Raw genomic sequence first — 25,771 nt, forward strand, 5'->3', positions numbered from 1 at the left:
GATGAGATCTGTGATGAGGAGAGGAGAGAGTTAGGTATTTTCCAGGAATTTTGAATGTAGGAATTTTAGGGGGTCATGTGTTATACGCATAGCTGGAGAAGTCATACAAGTGTAACAAACAGGGAAGAAGAGTTATGTAGTTAAGTAAGATTGAAAGGTGACCGCAGAATGGGTTTCAGATGAGACAAAAGGGAGAATATAGATGAATGTGTATTTCAAGTTTTGAAATTAAGAAGAAAATATAAAATTATTGGGAATAAACAACATGCAGCAAGAGAACAGTGAAGAAAATCAGGAAACTATTTCTTTTTGGATATCAAAACCATGGAGATAAAAATCCTGGCTTCAAAAGAAGGAATTTCAATAAAAGAAAAGGGGGCAGGAGAGTTTTGGGAAAATGAATGAAAGGGGCAAAAATTAAAATGATAAAAATAAAACAGCAGCCCACTGTAGGAAACCTAAATTCCAAATCTATAGAAAGAGAGCAGTGATACTAAGCTTGAGACAGCAAAGTACAAAAGGAAGGGGGCCACTCAAAGCGGAGCCAAGAAGATTAAATAAAATGTGAAGAGCACAAATATGGAGAAAATGTGCCTTCAAGTTGGACATGGGATTTAAATAGTGCACATGTACAGAGCCCAAGAGGAGAAAAGAAGAGTCAATGTTTCAGAACGAGAAAAAAAGTTGAAAAGACACTGCTTTAGGGTCTCTCTGTACAGATCGGTCTAGGAATACAGGTATATGGGGTATAGTGGTTAATGAAAGTTTGAAAATTATGTCATTTCTGGTCAAATTATGGCTTTGAATTGTAGGAAAAGAGCCAGTATATAAAATATTACTGTCCCAAAAGAAATGGGAAAGAGGACAATTATGGAAGGAAATTATACTTATCCTATAAACCAGTGGTTCTCCATGGCAGCATGTTAGAATCCTATGGGAGCTTTTTTTAACTGTACCTGTCTAGACCCTGGCTCCAGATATTCTAAATTAATTTGTTTGGGGTGGGGTCCCAGCATCAGTATTTTTAAAAGCCCCCTTCAGGGGAATCCACTATGGGGTCAAGGTTGAAACCACTGCTACGTGCCCATGAGTCATTTGATGGTAAGAAGGAAATGCATCTGTGTTAGCTAGGAAACATGAAAGGTGACTGTCTGAAATATAAGATTTAGGATCAATCTGTAAGAGAAGTCTACCTGAAGAATGCTTATTTATATAAAACTATTTACCATGTATAATGACAAATCTAAAAGAGAATCTATAGAGGACATATTTATGTGTAAATAAAAATAAGTGAAATTTAAAGATGAAAAATATCTAAAATAAAAAACTGAGAAATTTGGCAGGGATATTTAAGGAACCAGCAAATCTTCTTAGAATATGAAGATATTTACAATAAAGTGAAAGGAAATAGCAAAGAGAAGGAAGACTATGATCTTATAGAAATGATTTATGTCTTTCTCTCCCCAGTAGATAGAGCAGGGCCTGGCATGAAATTGGAATTCATAAATTTTGCTGAATAAAGGAAATCTGCATAAGGGTAGGCATGAGAAAACTGGGTAGGAAATCAGGGAGGCAGTGTAATGGATAATGAAAAGCAATGAACTGGCAGTCAGTGCTGGGCTCCACCCACCAGCAGGTCGTTATGTGAGAGGACAAATCAATACATCTCTGTGGCTTACTGTTGGACTATGTGGGCTCAAAGCTCACCTAGCTCTGAAAGTTTATGATCATATCATAGCTTAAAAAATAAATAGACCGGGCTTCCCTGGTGGCGCAGTGGTTGAGAATCCGCCTGCTAATGCAGGGGACACGGGTTCAAGCCCTGGTCTGGGAAGATCCCACATGCTGCGGAGCAACTAGGCCCGTGAGCCACAACTACTGAGCCTGCGCATCTGGAGCCTGTGCTCCGCAACAAGAGAGGCCACAATAGTGAGAGGCCCGCGCACCGCGATGAAGAGTGGCCCCCACTTGCCGCAACTAGAGAAAGCCCTAGCACAGAAACGAAGACCCAACATAGCAATCAATCAATCAATCAATCAATCAATAAATCTTTAAAAAAAATAAATAAATAAAAATAAATAAATAAATAAATAAATAAATAGACCATCAAAGGGAAAGAAGAAGTCAAAAACCTTAAAAAAGCAAAATGGAGTGTGCCAGATGCACATAATAGAATTCATAGATAGATAAACTGAAGGTGAGGAAATGAAAGCCAAAACACCAAAAACAGGAGTAAATAAAAGGAGTTTAGAGGTGCACTAAGATGTAAGCTCCCTGAGGGCAGGAGCTTTGTCCATCTTGCTTCTCACTCTGTCCCCAATACCTAGAACAATGTTTGGCTCATAGTGGGTGTTGACTTGACTGGAAAGATGGGGAAGGCCAGATTTTTATAGAGATCCAAACAGGGCACTGACCTGGAAAGTGTCATGGAGTAAATGGTCAAAAGAAAAAGATGTCCAATAAGCACAAAGTATTCACAAGTCATCAACATCATGTATCTGTATGACTGATGTCTTACATGGGGATTGCCATCAACTTACCTTGGTCATACCATGTGCAGTAAGTGCACCAGGACATGGGCCACATGAAACATTGGCTTGAAGCTAAGTGTGGTGACATGGAATTAATTCAGATATTGAAAGGATTTTAAAGCAGTACAGTACTTGCCAAGTTCGTTTTTTTTTTTTTTCTTCAGCCAAAAGCATGTGCTTTTCCACAGAAGAACACCAAGGGACCTTGATCATGAATCCATTTTTGTACTGCAGGACAATTCCTGAGGGAATACCTCAATTATACTAAAAACCTTCTCCAAATAACTCCAATGTCTTCAAGGTTTAGCCCCAATTATTTTTTCTCCAAGTAAAGCAGGTCCTCTAATTTACAACTCACAGCTTTCCAAAGAGTAGGAACTTTAACAAGGAGTCTACATTTACCTATCTTAAGTTCAAAGACTATATGGACTTACTTAAGCTTTCCTGTCTCATTTCATCACCCACAAATCAAGAGCTTGGATACAATAATGAGGTAAACCAAACCAGAGGTTCACAGGCATTGTCAGAGGACGCTGGCCAATAAGTTGGGCCAAGTTTTCCAGGGTTCAACATGGCATTCCTTTCATCCAGCAGCCAACACACTTGCATTGAACACCTGGATTGGACACTGTACTAGGTGCTAGAAAGATTCATAAGTCAAAGTGTCTCTCCAGAAGGCTTTGTGGTCTAGTGGGAGAGACAGACAGGTCCACATCTAAACAGGAAGGGAAAAGAAAGAGAACTGATTTTTGTTAAATATCTGCTGGAGGCCAGGTTCTGTGATATAGACATTATCTTCTCTTCTTTATTTAATCCTACAGTCTCTTTTACAGACAAGAAAACTGAGGTTCAAAGAGGGTATTTACTTACCCAAAGTCACAAACCTGAGTGTAGCATAATACAATGGGCATCCACAGTTTTTTCTCCTTGAAAATCCATTCTCTCATCCCTCTACCATACTCAAATGCAATTTTCAAAAAGTTAAAATAACAGTGGTGATAAATGCTATACTAGTAGTTTGAACAAAGGGCTATGGGAGTGCAAAGGGCACAGTGAAACTGTGACTAGGAGAGGAAAGGTGTAAAGGAAGGCATCACCGAGGATGTGACATTTGAGCTGGGCCATGTTAAACAGCTGGAGTTAGTCCTGCTGGATTACTAATGTGTTGATTTTTTGACTACACCTCTTGGGCACTTACCAGAGACACAAAGTGAAGGAAGCAATAATTCTTCTCTGGTCACCAAAACTGCTGAAATGGAGTCACCTGCTATTTCTACACTCACTGGTTTCACACAGACAGTTTCTCAAATAGGGTTACAGTTAGACGATGTTAGCTTAGGGAGTAGCAGGTGTGTGGATGGAGAGGGATGTGGGCCATGTCTGTTGGGAAGGGGAGCGTCATGGTGCTTTTGAGCCCTTCTTGTTTGCATGCTGGGACTAGAGGTACCAAGAATTGATAAATGGAAGCTCCAAAGAGGATCTGCAAAGGCACATGGTACAATTTTCGTCTGAGAGTTGTTTTACAAAGAAAGATCTCCAGCATGGATTTTTTTTTTTAGAAGCAGAGTTTCTGTTTATTTATTGATGATAAATCAACAGGGTTGCATGGCAGCCAAATGGGTCTTTGAATGTGCTGCTTCATTTTTCCCATTAAGTCTAAGGAGTGTCCCAGAAATGGAAAAAATAAGGCATTAAACTTCAGTGAAGCAAAATTTGGAAAAATGTGTGTGATCCACTGAACAAAAGACACTGGGTTGGACATTAATGGAAAGAAACTTAGAGTAAATTATGGAAAGTTTAGTGACTCTGTACTCTGAAAATTAAGGAAAATAATGGAATGCCCACATAAAGCACATAGAGTCACCAAGTGGGGAGGGAAAGGGAAAAAAATTGAAAAGGTTTTTAAAGCACTATGATGTTTCTCTATAGGAGAAGGTGCACAAAGGCAATAGCTGAATAACTACAAGTCAAGTGGCTGAAGCAGAGAATGACTGAGCATTTCCCAGGTAATCTTCCCTCCCAGGTTAACTCCCCTCTTATAAATGATTCCTCCCACTGTGACCAGTCATCTCTCTAAAATTCAGATCTGATTATATCACTCCTCTTCTTAAATGCCTTCAATGACCTAGTCTCAAGAAAAAGTCCAAATTCCATGGCGTGCCAAGCAAGAACTTCCATAATGTAGCCATTCTTACTATCCAGCTTTGTCTCTCCCCTTTCCCAACTCACACTTTATCCTCTAATTGCACTGAACTATCTGAAGATACCCCCAAATCGACCTTTGAAATGTTGAAAATATTATTTCTCCTACCTGGAATGCTATGCTTCACCACTATCTTCTTTTTTCAAATATTTGAAAATAATGTTTGAAATAAATGTTTCAAAATATTTTGGGTGTTTCAAACATTTTGTTTCAAACATTTTGTATGAACAAACCTTTCAATTCTCACAAGAACTCGGAGGTAGAAGACAATTCTTATTATCATCCCTATTTTATTGTGAGAAAACTGAGATTAAGTCTTTTGCCCATTACTTAAATCCAGCCAATCTTGTTTCCCAGTTCATGATCTTAACATCTTAATAGGCAAACTATGTGCCGTAGTGGAGTTATGTATAAAGTGCTCTCTCAAATCAAAGACAAGAACTGAGCCCAGAACTGAAATTCAGGAAAACTTTCTCGGAGGAGCTGAGTCCTTTCTTTTGCTAACCTCAGGGTCAATACAATGAATCACTGCCTTAGCTAGTTGAATGAGCAGACCTACTTACCTCAAATTAGGTGAGTAGAAAGAAACCAGGGTGGCAGTCAGATGATTCACACAGGTGTGACATACTCTTTGTTAAATATTAATATTTTTATACCATTTGGGAAATAACTATTGCCCCTAATATCCCCAAGTCCCACCCTTGTCATCCTGGTCACCCTAGCTGCAATGCCAGCTTTATAAGATTTAAGCTTCCAAACTGGTGTGAATCAGCTTCTATTTTTGCTATTCTATTCCATTGACCTAATTCTCTACACAAAAAACACACTGCTGTAATTAACTATAGGTTTGTAATAAATCTTGATATCAGCTAGGCTAAGTCCTCCTACTTTGTTTTTCTTCAGAAGTGTCTCAGCTATTCATGGCCCTTTGTTATTCTGTTTATGTATTTTTTATGTTTATCAATGTACTTTGTTTTAGGTATCTATTGCTATAGAACAAATTATTCCATTAGTGGCTGGAAACAACTCATACTTATCTCACAGTTTTTGTGGGTCAGGAATCCTGGAGTGGCTTAGCTGGGGGCCTCTGGCTCAGGGTCTCTCATGCTCAAGCTGTGGGCAAGAGCTGGATAGTCATCTCAAAACTTGACCTGGGGAGGAGTCACCTTCAATTTCCCTCAAGTGGCTGTTGACAAGCCTCGGAAGATCCATGTCCAAGTTCGGTCACTCCAGCCTCTCCACAGGGCTGCCTGGAGACGTAGAAGCTGGCTTCCTCCACAGCAAGCAATCCAGAGAGAGTGAGAGCCAGCACCTGAGGCAGAAGCCACAGAAGTGACATCCCGTCATGTCTTACATATTCTATCCATCAGAAAAGAGTCATTAAGTCCAGTCCACCCCAAGGGGAGGGGATCACACAAGATATGAGGAAGCGGGGATCATTGGCAGCCATCTTAGAGGCTGTCTACTACAATTTATTTTAACTGTAAATTTTTAAAATAGAAAATACCTTCTCATAGTTAAAATTTTTACATGTACCAGAGGCCATATAGTAAGAAGTGTCCCTCACACCTCATTTGTCAAGTTCTATGAAAAATATTACTGAAATTTTGACTGTAATTGCATTGAATCTAGAGATTTGAGAATTGGTATTTTTGTGATATTGAGTCTTTCTCTCTCCATGAAAAGATGAAGTGTATTTTGTCTAGATCTTGTTAATATCTTTCAGTATATTGTCATAATATTTTTAATTTATTTAGATCTTATTAATATCGTTCAATAGATTATCATAATCTTCTCTTTAACGATTCTGCACATCTATAGATTTATTTCTAGTACTTTATTTTTGTTGCCATTGTAAATAACACCTTTTAAATATATATATTTTCTGACTACTTGTTGCTGATTGTATATATGCAATTGACTCATATATTGACATATATCCAGCACCTTTGCTAAACTCTCTTATTAATTCAAAAGAAATTGTCAGTGTATCTTCTATGTGGATAATTTTGTCAACCTCAGTGATGACAGTTTTGTTTCTTCCTTTCCAAATTGTATACCTTTTATTTATTTTTCTTCTTTTACTGTGTTGGTTAGGGCTGACAGTGAACTACCGTTTTGTTTCTGATTTTAAAGGGAATGTTTTGACATGTCATGATTTAAATAAATCTTATGTAGTTCTTTTGTAGATACCACTTAGCAGATCAAAGACGTTCTTTTTTATTTCTAGTTTACTGAGATATTTTAAAGTAGTTAATGGACTGGGAATTTTAATTTTTCTTTTATTTTCCGTATATTAAGATGATTATATCATTTTCTTCTTTAATCTGTTAACATGGTGATTTTCTATTATTGAATTAACTTCATAATTAGGAAACCATCTTAGTAATGATGTATATTTCATTGGATTTTATTTGCCTATTATTTCCTTTAGAATTTTTGTATCTATATTAGTGAATGAGATTGTCCTGTAATTGACCTTTTTCATACCATCATTGTCTGGTTTTGATAATGAGGTTTAATAGCCTCATAAAATAAGGTGGGAATATTCTCTCTTTTCTTATTTCCTAGAAAATTTTGTAGAAATACCTGTTATTTAAATATTTGAAAGTATATGAAAGAATTTGCTTGTAGAATCATCTGACCCTAGCATTCTCTTTGTGAGAAGATTTTAAACTTACACTGATTAAAATTATTTTATGGTAATGTGACTATTCAGGCTCTCTCTTTTCTGTTGATTTTGATATGTTATATTTTTTCAAGTAATTTGCCCATTTCATCTAATCTTTTAATGGATTGGCATAAGTTGTATATAATATCCCGTTATCTTTTTAAGTTCTTCTGCATCTGAAGTTACATCCTCCTTTTTTATTTATTTATAATATAGGTTTTTTGATGCCTATCTCATTTTTTAATCAATCTTACCGGACATTGAGCAATTTTGTCACTTCACAAAAACCCAACTTAGTTGATTCTCCTTGCTTTCTATTTCATTTATTTCTTTCATTTCTACATTTATCCTGATTATTTCTTTTTCTCCACTTCTGACTTTATTGCTATTTTTAGTTTCTTTTTTACTGAAGTATAATTTACATACAATGTTATGTAGTTTCAGGTGTACAACATAGTGATTTGACATTTATATACATTATGAGATGATCACCATTGTAAGTCTAGTTACCATCTGTCACTATTTAAAGTTATTACAATATTATTGACTATATTCCCTATCCTGTATATTAAATCCCTGTGACTTATTTACTTTATAACTGGAAGTTTGTGCCTCTTAATGCCCTTCACCTATTTTGCCCATCTTCCCTCCATCTCCATCTCAGTTTGTTCTCCCTATCTATGAATCTGTTTCTGTTTTGTTTTATTTATTAATTTGTTTTGTTTTTTTAGATACCACATATAAGTGATATATGGTATTTGCCTTTCTCTGTCTGACTCATTTCAATTAGCATAATACCCTTTAGGTCTATTCATGTTTTCACAAATGTTTATAATGGCTGACTAATATTTCATTATTTTATATACATGTACCATATCTTCTTTATCCATTCACCTATTGATGGACACTTAGGTTGTTTTCATATCTTTGCTATTGTAAATAATGGTGCAATAAACACAGCATTGCATATTAGCATTTTCATTTTCTTCAAATAAATTAGCATTTTCAAATTAGCATTTTCATTTTCTTTTTCAAATTAACATTTTCGTTTTCTTCAGATAAATACCCAGAAGTGGAATTGCTGGATCATATGATAGTTCTATTTTTAATTTTTTGAGGAATCTCCATACTGTTTTCCATAGTGGCTGCACCAATTTCCATTCTCACCAACAGTGAATGAGGTTTCATTTTTCTCCACATCCTCTCCAACACTTGTTTTTTGTTTTTGTCTTTTTAATAGCAGCCATTCTCACAGCTGTGAGGTGATATCTCATTGTGATTTTGATATGCATTTCCCTGATGATTAATAATGTTGAGGACCTTTTCATGTACCTGTTGGCCAGCTGTATGTCTTCTTTGGAAAAATTTCTGTTCAAGTCTTTTGACAATTTTTTTAATTGGATTGCTTGGGTTTTTTGATATTAAGTTGTATAAGTTCTTTATATATTCCAGATATTAACCTCTTATCAGACATGTGGTTTGCAAATATTTTCTCCCATTCATGAGGTTGCCTCTTTCTTTTGCTGCTGGTTTCCTTCGCTTAAAAAAAAAATTCAGTTTGATGTAGTCCCATTGCTTATTTTTGCTTTTGTTGCCCTTGCCTAAGGAGATAGATCCCCAAAAATATGCTAAGACCAAAGTCAAAGATCTGACTGCCTATGTTTTCTTCTAGAAGTTTAGTAGTTTCTGGTTTTCCATTCAAGTCTTTATTCCATTTTGAGTTAATTTTTGTATATGGTGTAAAATAGTGGTCCAGATTCATTCTTTTGCATGTAGCTATCCTATTTTCCCAACATCATTTATTGAAGAGACTACATTTTCCCCATTGTATAGTCTTACCACCTTTGCTGTAGATTAATTTTCCATATGTGAATGGGTTTATTTCTGTTGTATTGATCTATGTGTCTGTTTTTATGCCAGTGCCATACTGTTTTGATTACTATAGTTTTGCAGTATAGTTCAAAGTCAGGGAGTGTGATACCTCCAATTTTGTACTTTTTTCTCAAGATTGCCTTAGCAGTTCAGAGTCTTTTGTGGTTCCATACAAATTTTAGGTCTATTTGTGTTCTTTCTATGAAAAATGCAGTTGGTATCTTGATAGGGATTGCATTGAATCTTTATATTGCTTTTGGTAGTATAGGCATTTTAACAATATTAATTCTTCCAATCCATAAGAACAGTATAAATTTCCAACTATTTTTCTCATCTTTAATTTTTTTCATCAATGCCATAGCTTTCAGAGTACAGGTCTTTCACCTCCTTGGTTAAATTTACTCTGAGGTATTTAAATTGGTGCAATTGTAAGTGGAATTGTTTTCTTAATTTCTATTTTTGAGAGTTCATTGTTAGTGTATACAAATGCCACAGATTTCTGTATGCTAATCTGTATCCTGCAACTTTGCTGAATTCATTTATTGGTTCCAATAGTTTTTGGTGGAGTCTTTAGGGTTTCCTGTTTATAGTATCATGTCATCTGCAAATATTGACAGTTTTACTTCTTTCTTTCCAATTTGGATGTCGTTTCTTTTTCTTGTCTGACTGCTGTGTCTAGGACTTCTATAATAAAAGTGGTGAGAGTGGGCATCTTTGTCTTGTTTCTGACCTTACAGGAAATGCTTTTAGTTTTTTGTCATTGAGTATGATGTTAGTCATTGATTGTTGAGTGTGGCCTTTATTTTGTTGCAGTATGTTCCCACTATACCCACTTTGTTAAGAGTTTTTATCATGAATTATGTTAAATTTTGACAAATGCTTTTTCTGCATCTATTGAGATGATCAATGATATTTATCCTTTGTTTTGTTAATATTGTGTATTATGTTGATTCATTTGTGGTTGTTGAACCATCCTTGCATTCCTCATTCCTGGAATAAATCCCACTTGATCATGATGTATGATCCTTTTAATGTACTGTTAAATTCTCTTTGCTAATATTTTGTTGAGGATTTTTGTACCTATGGCCTGTAATTTTCTCTGTGTGTGGTGTCCGTCTGGTTTTGCTATCAGGGTAATTCTGGCCTCATGGAATGATTTTGGAACTGTTCCCTCCTCTTCAATTATTTTTAGAATAGTTTGAGAAGGATAGGTATTAACTCTTCTTTAAATGTTTGGTAGAATTCACCTGTGAAGCCATCTGCTCCTGGACTTTTGTTTATTGGGATTTTTTGAGTTACTGACTCAGTTTCATTACTAGTAATTGGTCTATTTAGATTTTCTGTCTCTTCCTGATTCAGTCTTGGTAGGTTGTATGTTTCCAGGAATTTATTCATTTCTTCTAGGTTTTCCAGTTTGTTGGTGTATAACTGCTCATAGTAGTCTCTTATGATACTTTGTTTTTCTATGGTAAACTGTAACTTTTCATCTTTCATTTCTGATTTTATTTGGGCTCTGACTCTTTTTTCTTGATAAGTCTGGCCAGAGGTTTGAAAATTTTGTTTATCTTTTCACAGAACAAGCTTTTAGTTCTATTGATCTTTTCTAGTTTTTTTAGTCTCTATTTTTTATTTCCACTCTGACCTTTTTTATTTCCTTCCTTCTGCTAACTTTGGGCTTTGTTTATTCTTTTTTTTTTTTTTTTCTAGTCCCCTTAGGGGTAAGGTTAGATTTTTTGAGATTTTTCTTGCTTCTTGAGGTCAGCCTGTATTGCTATAAACTTCCCTCTTAGAACTGCTTTTGCTGCATCCCATAGGTTTTGGAAGGGTATATTTTCTCTTCTTGTTTGTTTCAAAGTTATTTTAATTTCCTCCTGATTTCTTCATTGACCATTAATTGTCTAGTAGCATAATGTTTAGACTCCATATATTTTTATTCCATCCAGTTTTCTTTTTGTAGTTGATTTCTAGTTTCTACCATTGTAATTGGAAAAGATTCTTGATGTGATTTCAATCTTCTTCAATTTACTGAGACTTGTTTTGTGGCCTAACTTGTGATCTCTTCTGGAGAATGTTCCCTGTGGACTCGAAAAGAATGTGTATTCTGCTGGTTGGGGATGGAATGTTCTGTATGTATCTATTAAGTCTATCTAGTCTAATATGGCACTTAAGGCCAGTGTTTTCTTAGTGATTTTCTGTCTGGATCCATTACCATAAGTGGGGTATTAAAGTCTCCACTATTACTGTCAATTTATCTTTTTTTATTTCTGTTAATATTTGCTCTATATATTTAGGTGCTCCTATGTTGGGTGCATAAATGTTTACAAGTGTTATATTCTCTTGTTGGATTGTCATAATTATGTAATGCCCTTTGTCTCTCTGTTGCTATTTTTAATTTAATTTTTGAGTTGTAGTGTTAGCTTATTAATCTTCAATCATTCTTTTCTAATACAAATATTTAAGTACTGCTTTATCTGCATTCCAAATACTTAATATGTAATATTTTCATTTTCAATCAATTATAAGTATTTCCCAAATTTCATTATGATCTTTATTTGACCCATGAGTTATTTAGCCTTTACATTTTCAAATGTATGCTGTGGTTTAGTAATCTTTCTGTAAAATATTTCTAACTTAATTGCATTGTTATCACAGAACATAGTCTGCACGATAAGAATTCTCTAAAATTTGATGAGTCTAAATTCTGTTTAGTTTTCATAAATGTTCAATGAATTCTTGAAAAGAATGGTTTTCTCTAATTGTTTGGTGTGGGAGTCAATATATCAAGTTTGTTGATAGTGGTGGGCAAATGTCCTTTATTCTAAGTTATTGATTGTTCTGCTTGATTTATCAATTGCTGAGAATTGTTTTCATATTGGTTATAATAATGGTGGATTTTTCTCTTTTTCTTATAGTTTTTAGTATTTACTTTATATGTTTTGAAGGTATGTAATTATGTGCATGCATGTTTTGAACTGTTATTCCAAGGGAATTCAACCTTTTACCATTATATAGTGGATATTTTTATTTCTAGTAGTGATTCTTGTCTTAAAGTCTTGTTTTGTCTGAAGTTCCCATAACCACACCAATTTACTTTTCATTATTTTTTTCTGGTATATCTTCTTCCAGCATTTTACTTTCAATTTTTATATCCTTATATTTTGGTCAAGTCTCTTATAAACAACATGGGGTTAGATCTTTTTTTAACACAGTCAAACTTAACCTTCTAACTGAAAAGTTTAGTTCATTGATATTTACTGAGATTGTTGATGTATTGAATTTCTCTTTACCACCTTATTTTTGCCCTTTTATTTGCCCTGCTTTTTTTGTTTATATTTTTCATTGCCATCTTTTGGATTGCTTAAGGTTTTTGTTATTTGTATTTTTTTAACCCTTATTCATTTGGAAGTTTACACTGTATTTCTATTATTTCAGTAGCTGTTTAGAAATTTTAACATGTAAACATATTAAAGTCTAAAATGCTTTAATACTAATTGTTCCAACTTACATGTTATTATCAGGAAATATTTTACTTGTATTCAAAATTGTTTTCATATTCCACAAATGAAACATTATTATTGTCATTGTTGTTTTAAATATTGTTTTATACAATAAATATTTACCTAGATTTACCCACATGTTCACTCCTTTCTTCACTATCCTCTCTTTCTTCCTTCTCAGACCTTCCCTCTGGGATCATTTTCATTCTTCTTGAAGTGTATTCTTCAGTAGTTACTCTACTGATGGTAATAAACACCATATTTGATGGTAAACAGTTTTTTTGTTTTCCGAGAATGTCTTCATTATATTCACATGCTTAAAAAACAGTTTTGCTGTGTGTTTACATTTATTTTCTCTCAGACTTTGAAAACAGTATAACACTATATGCTATTTTTCATTTTTGTCTTTAATTATTATTTGTTTCTAATCTGCTTTTTCTCTCTGACTACTCATTAAATTTCTTTTCTTTTGTTATTTTGCAGCTTCACTGCAATGTAACTAGATATATAGATATAGATATAGATATAATGTTTGCATCTTTCCTGCTTGGAACTTAGTGATTCCTAAATCATAGGATGTGTGTCTTTTATCAGTTTTGGAAAATTTTCACTGTTATCTCTTAGAATATTATCCATTTTTCATTTTCATGGCCACTCCTTCTGTAACCCTGATTACATGTATGTTGGACATTTGCTTTCATTTTATGATCCATGATTTTTGATGTCTCCTTCATGGTTACCATATCTTTGACATTGGTATGCATCTGGTCATTTCTGTAGGGTCATCCTATAATTCAGTCCTTCTCTTGAGTTGTATGGAATCTGCTTTTAAAACTAACCGAGTTTATTTCAATTATGCTTTTCAAGTCTATAATTTCTTCTTCAAATGTGCCTTATCATCACTGAGAGTCTCTAAACTCATACTTTCAGTACTGTTTTATATTCCTTTAAACTTATAAAATATGCTCTTTTTCTATTATATATTTGAATATTTGAATATCATAAGTCTTTGTATGTTTGATATTTGTTTATTTGTCTCAACTATTGGGTATTTCTGCTGATTCTCAGCCATGTTTCTTGTTCCCACATCTGTTTTGTAATGTTTAACTGTTGAGTTGTTTATCTGATATACTTTTATCTGAATGAATTCTTAGAGGCATGAAGTTGAGAGTTCTTTCACCCACATAAGATTTATACCTGCTTATGGAATCCACCTTTAAACCTATTATTTTCTGATAATTTTGTTTTAAGATAAAAGAAGCAAATTTCCCATGTAAATTAGGATTTACCTCTAGTTCACTGTTCACTGAAGATGTGGCCCTTTTTGTTAGGTAGGGTCTTGGCTTCACATGCAGGTCTTTTATGTGACTCCTTACATTATATGGCCACCAATATTTGTTCCCTGCTACCTATGAGGCCATTAAAACATAATCTCTGGATCACCAGAAATCCACAGGTGCCCAGAAAGCAGTCATGGACTTTTCTCCCAGGATTTATGCTTTTGTTTCATGTTTGAGTGCTGGGGATTTCCTTACTCTGTTGCCAGCTCAACCATGTAATGAATAGTTTTTCCAAACACTTTATATAGTATCTGGGATTATTCTGTAGTGTAAGGCTTTGCAGAATATTAAGTTTGTAAAACTGTCAGAAATGGAAACCTAATTTATTCTTTTTAAATTTTGCCTAAATTAGAACAGTTCCTTTTTTAGATGACTAAGTCATTTCCTATTAAAAATTCCTTATAATAAAAATATGTTTCTGTAAAACAGAAAATTACAAAAACTTCATAGAAAGAGAATATTGCTGAAAATTTTACCACTTCCCCAAAATATTCATGTATTAGGTTAAACCATTCAAAATAGTCCTTCTATAGGTCAAAACTAACTTTACATGGTTCAAATAAATATTTCCTTCCAGTGTTTTTTTCAATAACTGTGTTATATAGTTAAAATAATAATTTATATATAATCTTATATATTTTTCCCTTTGTAGAAACATTTCCCCATTAAACTTCTCACAATAGCTTGCTTATACAATACTTATATACATGATATTTAGCCTAATTGTTTTAATCATCTCCATATTTTCAGACATTTAAATTGTTTCCACATTTTTATATAGCTAATACTATCGTGAACATCTTTATGCCTAGAGCAATTTTCTGAATTTTGTATTTTCTCTTAGAATGGAGAAATGGAAATGAAATTGCTGATTTAGAAGCTTAAAGTTTTTAAGAATCTTATTATCTACCAGCAAATTACACTCCCACTTGCAGATGTAAAATATCAGAATAGAATATTTGGAGTCTCTCTCCGTTTCCAATTTGGTATTTCAACACCTCATTAGAAAAGTCATGTGATGCTTTAGCTCTAACCTACATCTCACCTATTGCAATGTGTTCTCATTTTCATATTATCTGTTCTTGGTTTAAATATCTCCCAGATACTCACCCATTTTGTGTAATTACTGAAAGAATCTCATCCAACTTCCCTTAGAAATTTTTTCAAAAGTACTATAAAAGTCAAATTACTTAAATCTACCTAAATTAACTCTTCAAAGAGGTATGCCAATTCTCACCAAAGGCCTAAAATTTAGTTCAAAGCAAGTGTCGAGATTTCATTTCATTTCCATTTGTGGAAACACCATTTTGTTCCTCTCTCCCAAATTCTTCTCTATGTAACAAAAAAGGCAATAACTCATACATTTTTTTCTCACTAGATTGTTTCAATAACAATAATAAGAGCTACTTTTTATTGGGTGCCTAATCTATGCCAGGAATCATGTTAGGCACTTTACATGATCTCTAATTCCCATAATAAACTTGCAAAGTATCATCATGCCCTCTTGATATCTGAGGAAAACTGAGTCTCAGAGAGGTTAAAGAGCCACGGAAAATAAAGGGTGGGATCAGAGTTGAAGTGGATTTGGCCAAAGTCAAGCCTTCCTCTACAGAAATATAAACACACACACACTAGTCAAAGTTATGGCTCAAAAAAGCAGGAGAGGGGGTCTCTTTTGTGCAGCACACCAGATGTCTTGGGGCAACAAAAGGAGTCATGGACATAATGGTTCACCCTTTATGTCATAGATAGAATCTAAAGGCCACTATAAAGAAACCTAGCTAACCAACCTTGTTAAATAGCTGCTGAGAAACAAACAAAACAGTTGAGAAAATGAATGCATAGTCTGAAGATGGTTTTCCCTGTGGCTTAGTTTAATCAGCTAACACCCAAGAACAGCACGGCTAAGCTAGTTTTTTCATTCAATGCCATATTCAAGCGATGTTTCACAGCTTTAATAGCCCTGTCAACATTCATCAGGGAATCAGTGCAGCCCTCCAGAATCCTGCCATAAAAACACACTGGCTTTTTTTAATTAGAGTTATGCAACCTTCAGCACACCCCAACTCTATGTTGAATTGATGTGTCTCACTCTCACCTTAAGCTCACCAAGATTCAGATGAGTCCAAGGGAAGCAGAGAGGGGTCAACATGGGCCCAGGTGAACAAATGTATTTTCATAGGTTTCACAGTAAGCTTTTAACTCTTGATGCCATGGCTTTTTAAAAAAATGAATAAATTATGGTAGGAAAATCTAACTCTCACCAACATGACAGTTGTTAGGTAATCTATATGCTGGACAGAAGTTCTGTGAAACATAGAAAGGTAGATGTAAATTCAAGATTCTGGTGGCATCAAGGTTGCTATATGCATGTATACCTGCACAGAGAATGTTATTCAGGCAGGAAATTGGGAGCCTAATTTAATTTGTTTTATTATTTTTTTAAATGATATTATTTACCAAAAGTCTTGCATCCATGTTATTTTTTAAAATATAATGAGTCTTCTATGATTATCATCCCTGGTTTTTGAATGGATCTGTGTACTCACTGAAAATCTATAGCTGGAGGTATTAGGAAAGAGGAGGGTATTCAACAGTAAAGTATAGACACTTGCTGCTTTTCCTAAAAATCGGATTGCAGAATCCTAGATACTTTGCTATTAAAACCACAATACATTGGGCTTCCCTGGTGGTGCAATGGTTAAGAATCTGCCTGCTAGTGCAGGGGGCACAGGTTCAAGCCCTGGTCCGGGAAGATCCCACATGCCACGGAGCAGCTAAGCCCGTGTGCCACAGCTACTGAGCCTGTGCTCTAGAGCCCATAAGCCACAACTACTGAGCCCGTGAGCCACAACTACTGAAACCCATTCACCTAGAGCCCTGTGCTCTGCAACAAGAGAAGCCACCACAATGAGAAGCCCGCGCACCACAATGAAGAGTAGCCCCTGCTCACAAAGACTAGAGAAAGCCCGTGCACAGCAACAAAGACCCAATGCAGCCAAAAATAAATAAATAAAATAAATAAATTTTTAAAAAGAAAACAACCATAAAACCACAATACATTATGGTGATGGTCACTTCTGGGTTTGAAGCTTCCATTGTCCATGAATTAAATGGAAAAAGTTTGTTCTTTTTATTTTTGCAATTCACTACTCAGGAGCTGTATTCAAAAATAAATAGCTCTTGAGAAAATTCAACACCCATTTATGATAAAAACTCTCCAGAAGGTGGGCATAGAGGGAACCTACCTCAACATAATAAAGGCCATATATGACAAACCCACAGCCAACATCATTCTCAATGGTGAAAAACTGAAAGCATTTCCTCTAAGATCAGGAACGAGACAAGGATGTCCACTCTCACCACTATTATTCAACATAGTTCTGGAAGTCCTAGCCACGGCAATCAGAGAAGAAAAAGAAATAAAAGGAATACAAATTGGAAAAGAAGAAGTAAAACTGTCACTGTTTGCGGATGACATGATACTATACATAGAGAATCCTAAAACTGCCACCAGAAAACTGCTAGAGCTAATTAATGAATATGGTAAAGTTGCAGGATACAAAATGAATGCACAGAAATCTCTTGCATTCCTATACACTAATGATGAAAAATCTGAAAGAGAAATTATGGAAACACTCCCATTTACCATTGCAACAAAAAGAATAAAATACCTAGGAATAAACCTACCTAGGGAGACAAAAGACCTGTATGCAGAAAACTATAAGACACTGATGAAAGAAATTAAAGATGATACCAACAGATGGAGAGATATACCATGTTCTTGGATTGGAAGAATCAACATTGTGAAAATGAGTATACTACCCAAAGCAATCTACAGATTCAATGCAATCCCTATCAAATTACCAATGGCATTTTTTACGGAGCTAGAACAAATCATCTTAAAATTTGTATGGAGACACAAAAGACCCCGAATAGCCAAAGCAGTCTTGAGGGAAAAAAATGGAGCTGGAGGAATCAGACTCCCTGAGTTCAGACTATACTACAAAGCTACAGTAATCAAGACAATATGGTACTGGCACAAAAACAGAAACATAGATCAATGGAACAAGATAGAAAGCCCAGAGATTAACCCATGCACCTATGGTCAACTAATCTATGACAAAGGAGGCAAAGATATACAATGGAGAAAAGACAGTCTCTTCAATAAGTGGTGCTGGGAAAACTGGACAGCTACATGTAAAAGAATGAAATTAGAATACTCCCTAACACCATACACAAAAATAAACTCAAAATGGATTAGAGACCTAAATATAAGACTGGACACTATAAAACTCTTAGAGGAAAACATAGGAAGAACACTCTTTGACATAAATCACAGCAAGATCTTTTTTGATCCACCTCCTAGAGTAATGGAAATAAAAACAAAAATAAACAAATGGGACCTAATGAAACTTCAAAGCTTTTGCACAGCAAAGGAAACCATAAACAAGACGAAAAGACAACCCTCAGAATGGGAGAAAATATTTGCAAATTAATCAACGGACAAAGGATTAATCTCCAAAATATATAAACAGCTCATTCAGCTCAATATTAAAGAAACAAACAACCCAATCCAAAAATGGGCAGAAGACCTAAATAGACATTTCTCCAAAGAAGACATACAGACGGCCACAAAGCACATGAAAAGATGCTCAACATCACTAATTATTAGAGAAATGCAAATCAAAACTACAATGAGGTATCACCTCACTCCTGTTAGAATGGGCATCATCAGAAAATCTACAAACAACAAATGCTGGAGAGGGTGTGGAGAAAAGGGAACCCTCTTGCACTGTTGGTGGCAATGTAGATTGATACAGCCACTATGGAGAACAATATGGAGGTTCCTTAAAAAACTAAAAATAGAATTACCATATGACCCAGCAATCCCACTACTGGGCATATACCCAGAGAAAACCATAATTCAAAAAGACACATGCACCCGAATGTTCATTGCAGCACTATTTACAATAGCCAGGTCATGGAAGCAACCTAAATGCCCATCAACAGACGAATGGATAAAGAAGTAGTGGTACATATATACAATGGAATATTAGCCATAAAAAGGAACGAAATTGAGTCATTTGTTGAGACGTGGATGGATCTAGAGACTGTCATACAGAGTGAAGTAAGTCAGAAAGAGGAAAACAAATATCGTATATTAACACATGTATGTGGAACCTAGAAAAATGGTACAGATGATCCAGTTTGCAGGGCAGAGGTTGAGACACAGATGTAGAGAACGGACATACGGACACCAAGGGGGGAAAACTGCGGTGGGGTGGGGATGGTGTTGTGCTGAATTGGGCGATTGGGATTGACATGTATACACTGATGTGTATAAAATTGATGCCTAATAAGAACCTGCAGTATAAAAAAACAAACAAACAAAACAACTAATACTAAACTTTCATTGGGTTATTTGTATGGAAATATGTTAATATAAATGTTTCAGACATTACATGAAATTTCTAAAAATCTTATATGTTCTGGTATAATGTTATAAGTCATAATCCTAGTTATTACGTTAAAATGTATATCTCAGAAATAAAAAAAAATAAAATAAAATAAAATAAATAAATAAATAGCTCTAGGCAACTATAGGAAGAAAACTTCCAGTTGAACTGATATGAAACCCATTTGCTAAATACGGGGGTAAATTAAGTTTTTAAATTATACAATTTAAAAATAAATAGCTCTTACAATGGCAAGAAATAGAAAAATGCATACTCTGAATCTCCACCTATTAGCGACCTTTTTGCCACAGCTCTCATTTTCTCTAAGATTAAATAATATGTTAAACATGATTTGATCTTTTTTTAAGTGTATATTTACTATACATCAATTATCTTGAATTTGATCTCAAATTTAATTTTTCTTCAAATAAACATATACAGCATCAAGTAGTATAGATATAAAAAAAAAAAAATTTTCCTCACTTACTCTATTCAGAGTATGCCAATCATGAAATCAAAATTCTGTTTCATTTTTTAAAATAAACCAAAACTTTTTATAAAATGTTGCTTTCCAAAAATTCATGTACAAATTTTGACCTCACTTTTGTAATTTTCCTTGGCAAAATTTCTGGAATAAATTAATCAAATGCAACCCTCCACAGGAAAACACTTCCAAAAAATAACTTCCTCCACTGAAATGGAGTCTACAGAATGACAAGTGACTTCTCCACTTGACAATGTAAAATTTAATGCTTATTTGCCAAAATATTCATTTTTATTGATAAAAGGAGACTTTGATTGGCAATTCATTAGATATGTGAAATAATATATTTCCTGTTATATCCCAAATATTCAGGTACAAATATATCTGAATATCTAGAATAGATGCATTGGAAAGAGAAGAGAAAATCTGGGGTCATATTTTTATTCAGGGTACTAATCTAAGAATATTCCTACCTTTTGATAAATTAGCTTTGAGGCCAAAGTGGAATAAAACAGGTAAGGAAATTAAACTTGTCAAATTTTTTGTAATCGTTGTAATGGGAAGTAACATCTCATAAACTTGTCTAGGAAGAAAATTCTGACCTCCTGTAATAAAGTCAATATGTGCAGAGAAATGGCATGAGTGTCAAATTAAGGGTTGACCTGTCTTCCCTGGAAGAAATACCAGGCCACCTTTGGTCAAGGACTAACTTCATAAATGAGTCTAGCAGGTAGTTACCTAAACTGTATGTTCTGAAAACTCTAGCAATGCTGCCTTTCTGAAAACATCTTTCCAGTGTCTGTTACTGGTACCTGAATTTCCACCATTAGAAGATTATTATCCTCCTTTCATGTTTTGTCCCATGCTAAAACGTAAATACTACAGAGAATAATAATATATGAAGCTTATCAGTCATTTCTGTCTTCATGGTGATGAGTTGTTAATTGAAGAGATAAAAAGTTTGAAATAATCATCTGTCATGGGAAAGGAAACGCTAGTAAAGAGAGAAGGCCCTGGAAGATTCTGGAAGGCACTGGGAATTATGGGAGGTCACGGGGAGAGAAGGGAAGGCAATTTTTTTAAACTTTTTATTTTATATTGGAGTATAGTTGATTAACAATGTTGTGTTGGTTTCAGGTGTACAGCAAAGTGATTCAGCTATACATATACAGGAATCTATTCTTTTTCAACTTCTTTTCCCATTTAGATTATTACATAATATTGACCAGAGTTCCCTGTACTATACAGTAGGTCCTTGTCAGTTATCAATTTTAAATATAGGGAAGGCAATTAAGCCAATGGAAGCTTCACAGTTTCTAATTAAATGGAGTTATAATCCTCCTGGGGCATAGCTGCATGGGGGTAAATGTTGCTGATTGGGTCAAACTCTGCTTCTAAGAGCTAGGAAAATAACACAAGTAAGGTCTTTTGAAACAGAAAATAAAGTATAAAATAGCTAAGAAAACAAATCGTCTTTTGATTTGAAAATATGATCCTCAAAGAGTCAGGATCTACAGACATCTGTAACTGCAGCATTTCTTTTTTGGTGTCTTCAACATGGTTAGAAGGCAAGAAACCCAACAGCAACTCTTTCAGAGGAGGATCCAAGGGAACATAATGTAAGTATTTCTCTAAGTGTGTTCCATGGTATACTTAAGTGGATAGATGTTAGAGTGATGAGTGGGAGGGAGTTCTTTAGATAAGTAAGTTTGAGAAAAGCTTTATACCATAGGTCTCTCTTAAAGGGTTAAAACATGTGTATGGCAGAGACTATTGCGTGTTCATGAAAATCCATCTCCTTGTTCTCCAGATCACATTTCCCAGCATTCATTTGCAGTTAGGTGTGGCCATGTGCTGGGTTCCAGACAATGGGATGTGCTTTCTGGGTAGAAGTCATGTGTTCTACTCTCTGGATTGGCCCATAAAACCTCCCATGCACCAACTTCCTTGCTCTTTGCTCCTTCCAAATGTCTGGAATGGAATAAATCTGGGGTGATTTGAGGACCTCTTCGTTGAGGATGATGAAATTGATGGACAGTGAGTGGCTTTATGAATTACCTTTTGGAGGCAGCCACCTAATCAAGAGCTCTACTGTTGGACCACGTCATGAGCCAGAAATATATCTTATAATGTTAAGCCACTGAGATTTCAGTATTTTTTCCTATTACAACACTTTAGGTATTTATCCTAATAAAATGCTTTGCATCTTAAACGTTTGAAAGGTATTGCAGTTAAAAAATCATATTTACTTTTATTAAACCCAATTTTTTCCACTGATTTAATCACAGTACCTTTATGGTTTTGTTTTGTTTTTACTTTAACAACTATTAGCTAGTAGAACTATTAGTTTTTTTATTGGGGAAAAACTATGTCTTTCTTTAGGGAAGATTCACTAAGCCTTTCTTCACTCCCTCTAGCCTTCTAGAAGTTTATTTTAGCTAGAAGAGAAGTTTATTCTAGGTAGAAGAGGAGAGGACTAAGAAACAAACTATGGCCAGGATTATGGGGATGAACAGCACCAGGGATTTTAATTATAAACTCACCCACAGAGCCATGTTAGATACTCCAATGCAGAATTAACTAGGTGAGTGCAGAGAACAGAGGCATATGGTCTCTGAGGAAGCATCTCAGAGACAGCCTCTCCCACAACTGGGAGCTGGGCCTGGCCCAGGAGAGCTTTGCCCTCATCCACGAGGACTTTGGTGTCAAAGAGACCTTCTTCAAATTCTCCAAGAGGGAAGTGACTGACCCCTTTTGACCCTGTTCTCATCAAGGTGAAAATTTTCCACCTGGACAAGTACAAAGAAGTCAAGGTGCCCATGATGTACTGGGCAGGCAAATTTGCCTCCACAGTTGATAAGAATTTTCATTGCCACATCCTCAAACTGCCTTACTGAGGAAATGCCACCATGCTGGTGGTCCTCATGGAGAAGATAGGTGACCATCTTGCCCTTGAAGACTACCTGACCACAGACCTGGTGGACACACAGCTCAAAAACATGAAAACCAGAAAAACGGAAGTTTTCTTTCCAAAGTTCAAATTAGATCAGAAGTATGAGGTACATCTACAGGGACTGAGGAATATGTAAAACACAGCATGGAAAGGCAATCAGCACAATCCAGGTGGTGGGGAATAATTTGCAAGAGAAAAATATTCCATTTCTTTGACAAATTAGTTATAAGGGAAAAAGGAAGTGGGAGTGGTCTACATATTGAAAAAGCCTTAAGAAATATATCTGCCATTTGCAATGTGTCGTCTTTATCTAGACCATGATTCAAACAAACTATAGTGAAATATGACATTTGTGAGAGAATAATTTAACAGTGGATACTATTAAGTATTCTTAATAATATCTGACAATTGTATTGAATTTATGATCATAAAAAGTCTTTAGGGACTTCCCTGGTGGCACAGTGGTTAAGATTCCGTGCTCCCAATGCAGGTTCCCGGGTTCAATCCCTGGTCAGGGAACTAGATCCCGCCTGCAGCAACTAAGAGTTCGCATGCCAAAACTAAGGAGCCAGCGAGCTGCAACTAAGGAGCCCGCCTGCCACAACTAAGATCCAGTGCAACCAAATAAATAAATATATATATATACAAAATTTTAAAAAAGAGTCTTTATCTTCTAAAAAAGGATGAGGTACATGAACTGCTGAAGGAGATGGGAATCAGCAGAATCTTCTCACCGTGGGCTGACCTGAGTGAACTCTCAGTTACTGTGAGAAATATTAAAATAACCAAGGTTTTACAAAGAGCAATGATTGAGGTTAGTAAGGAACTGAAGCAGTGGTGGGAAACCTGTCAGAAATCACTGCTTATTCCATGCCTCCCATCATCAAAGTGGACCGACCATTTCATTTCATGATCTGTGAAGAAACCTCTAGAATGCTGCTATTTCTGGGCAGGATGGTGAATCCAACTCTCCTGTGACCTATGACATGCGTGAGTATTTAGAACTATAGCAAATGTTGAATCCAAGGTGTTTGAACCTACACAGGACAGTGGCACTGGGTGTCGAAAAGAGAGAGTGTCCCCCCTTGTCCTCAAATGCTAGTTTGAGTCGTTCTGAGATAAATCTGCGTATTAAATTCAAACTTATTTTAAGGAGAAAAAAATAAAGTAAAAGGAGGGGAAAAAGAGAGAATCATATATAGAAGCTAAGGATTAGTGAGAAGAGACAAGTGTGGTGACAAGGTTCTAATTTTTTTAAATTTTGCCTTACTTTCCTCTTTTCATATAAGGAATCATTATACAGGAATAGTAATTACTAATAATGGCCTTGTTCAGTTACTTTAATAAAAATACCTATTGTGATCTTGTATCTATTAGGACTGTATCAGAACGAGCAACTCAAATGAAGGCGATTTATTGGTCTCAGAGGCAGGACAAACCTTAGTACTGGTTTGCTCCAACTGCTCTATGATGTCCTCAAGGACAGGCCTTTTGGCCTTGCTGTTCTTCCTCCTGTGATATTAGCAGCATTTTCAGTTTGCTTTCCATTGTGGTAGCAAGAACTGCAGTGGTTCTAGGGTTTGCATCCGTACATCAGAGGAGAACTTATTTCCCCCAAGAAAACTTCACCCACATTTTGTTGATCTAATGTAGGTCAACATCCCTTCTTTTTTTTTCTTTTTTAACATCTTTATTGGAGTATAATTGCTTTACAATGCTGTGTTAGTTTCTGCTTTATAACAAAGTGAATCAGTTATATATATACATATGTCCCCATATCTCTGCCCTCTTGCATCTCCCTCCCTCCCACCCTCCAAATCCCACCCCTCTACGTGGTCACAAAGCACCGAGCTGATCTCCCTGTGCTATGCGGCTGCTTCCCACTAGCTATCTATTTTACGTTTGGTAGTGTATATATGTCCATGCAACTCTCTCACTTTGTCCCAGCTTACCATTCCCCCTCCCCGTATCCTAAAGTCCATTTTCTAGTAGGTCTGCATCTTTATTCTCGTTTTGCCCCTAGGTTCTTCATGACCATTTTTTTTTTTTTTTTTAGATTCCATATATATGTGTTAGCATACGGTATTTGTTTTTCTCTTTCTGACTTACTTCACTCTGTAGGACAGACTCTAGGTCCATCCACCTCACTACAAATAACTCAATTTTGTTTCTTTTTATGGCTGAGTAATATTCCATTGTATATATGTGCCACATCTTCGTTATCCATTTATCTGTTGATGGGCACTTAGGTTGCTTCCATGTCCTGGCTATTGTAAATAGAGCTGCAATGAACATTTTGGTACATGACTCTTTTTGAATTATGGTTTTCTCAGGGTATATGCCCAGTAGTGGGATTGCTGGGTCGTATGGTAGTTCTATTTGGAGTTTTTTAAGGAACCTCCGTACTGTTCTCCATAGTGGCTGTATCAATTTACATTCCCACCAACAGTGCAAGAGGGTTCCCTTTTCTCCACACCCTCTCCAGCATTTATTGTTTGTAGATTTTTTGATGATGGCCATTCTGACAGAACACCCCTTCTTGTACCTGCACAAATTCCAGTGTTTGGGAAAATGCCATATACTGATAGACTTGTGTTTGCATAACCTGGACCAGTCACTATGGCAAAAGGGACCATCTGATTAAATTACACAAGTCAGGCCCCTCACTTGTAGCTGGTGGTAGGTTAAATCCTTCCCCACACCATATGGCTGTCCCACAACAGGGGAGAGGTGGAATTATTGATGAAGGGACAGTCACAGA

General features: G+C 35.5%; 1 pseudogene; it reads left to right on the forward strand.

Moving 5' to 3' along the window:
• The first annotated feature begins 1,052 nt into the window (after positions 1 to 1,052).
• On the forward strand, positions 1,053 to 23,988 carry LOC103010507 (protein Z-dependent protease inhibitor-like; annotated as a pseudogene).
• The last annotated feature ends 1,783 nt before the right edge of the window (positions 23,989 to 25,771 follow it).

The sequence above is a fragment of the Balaenoptera acutorostrata genome, chromosome 17 (genome assembly GCF_949987535.1).
Source record: "Balaenoptera acutorostrata chromosome 17, mBalAcu1.1, whole genome shotgun sequence".
Taxonomy (NCBI): Eukaryota; Metazoa; Chordata; class Mammalia; order Artiodactyla; family Balaenopteridae; genus Balaenoptera; species Balaenoptera acutorostrata.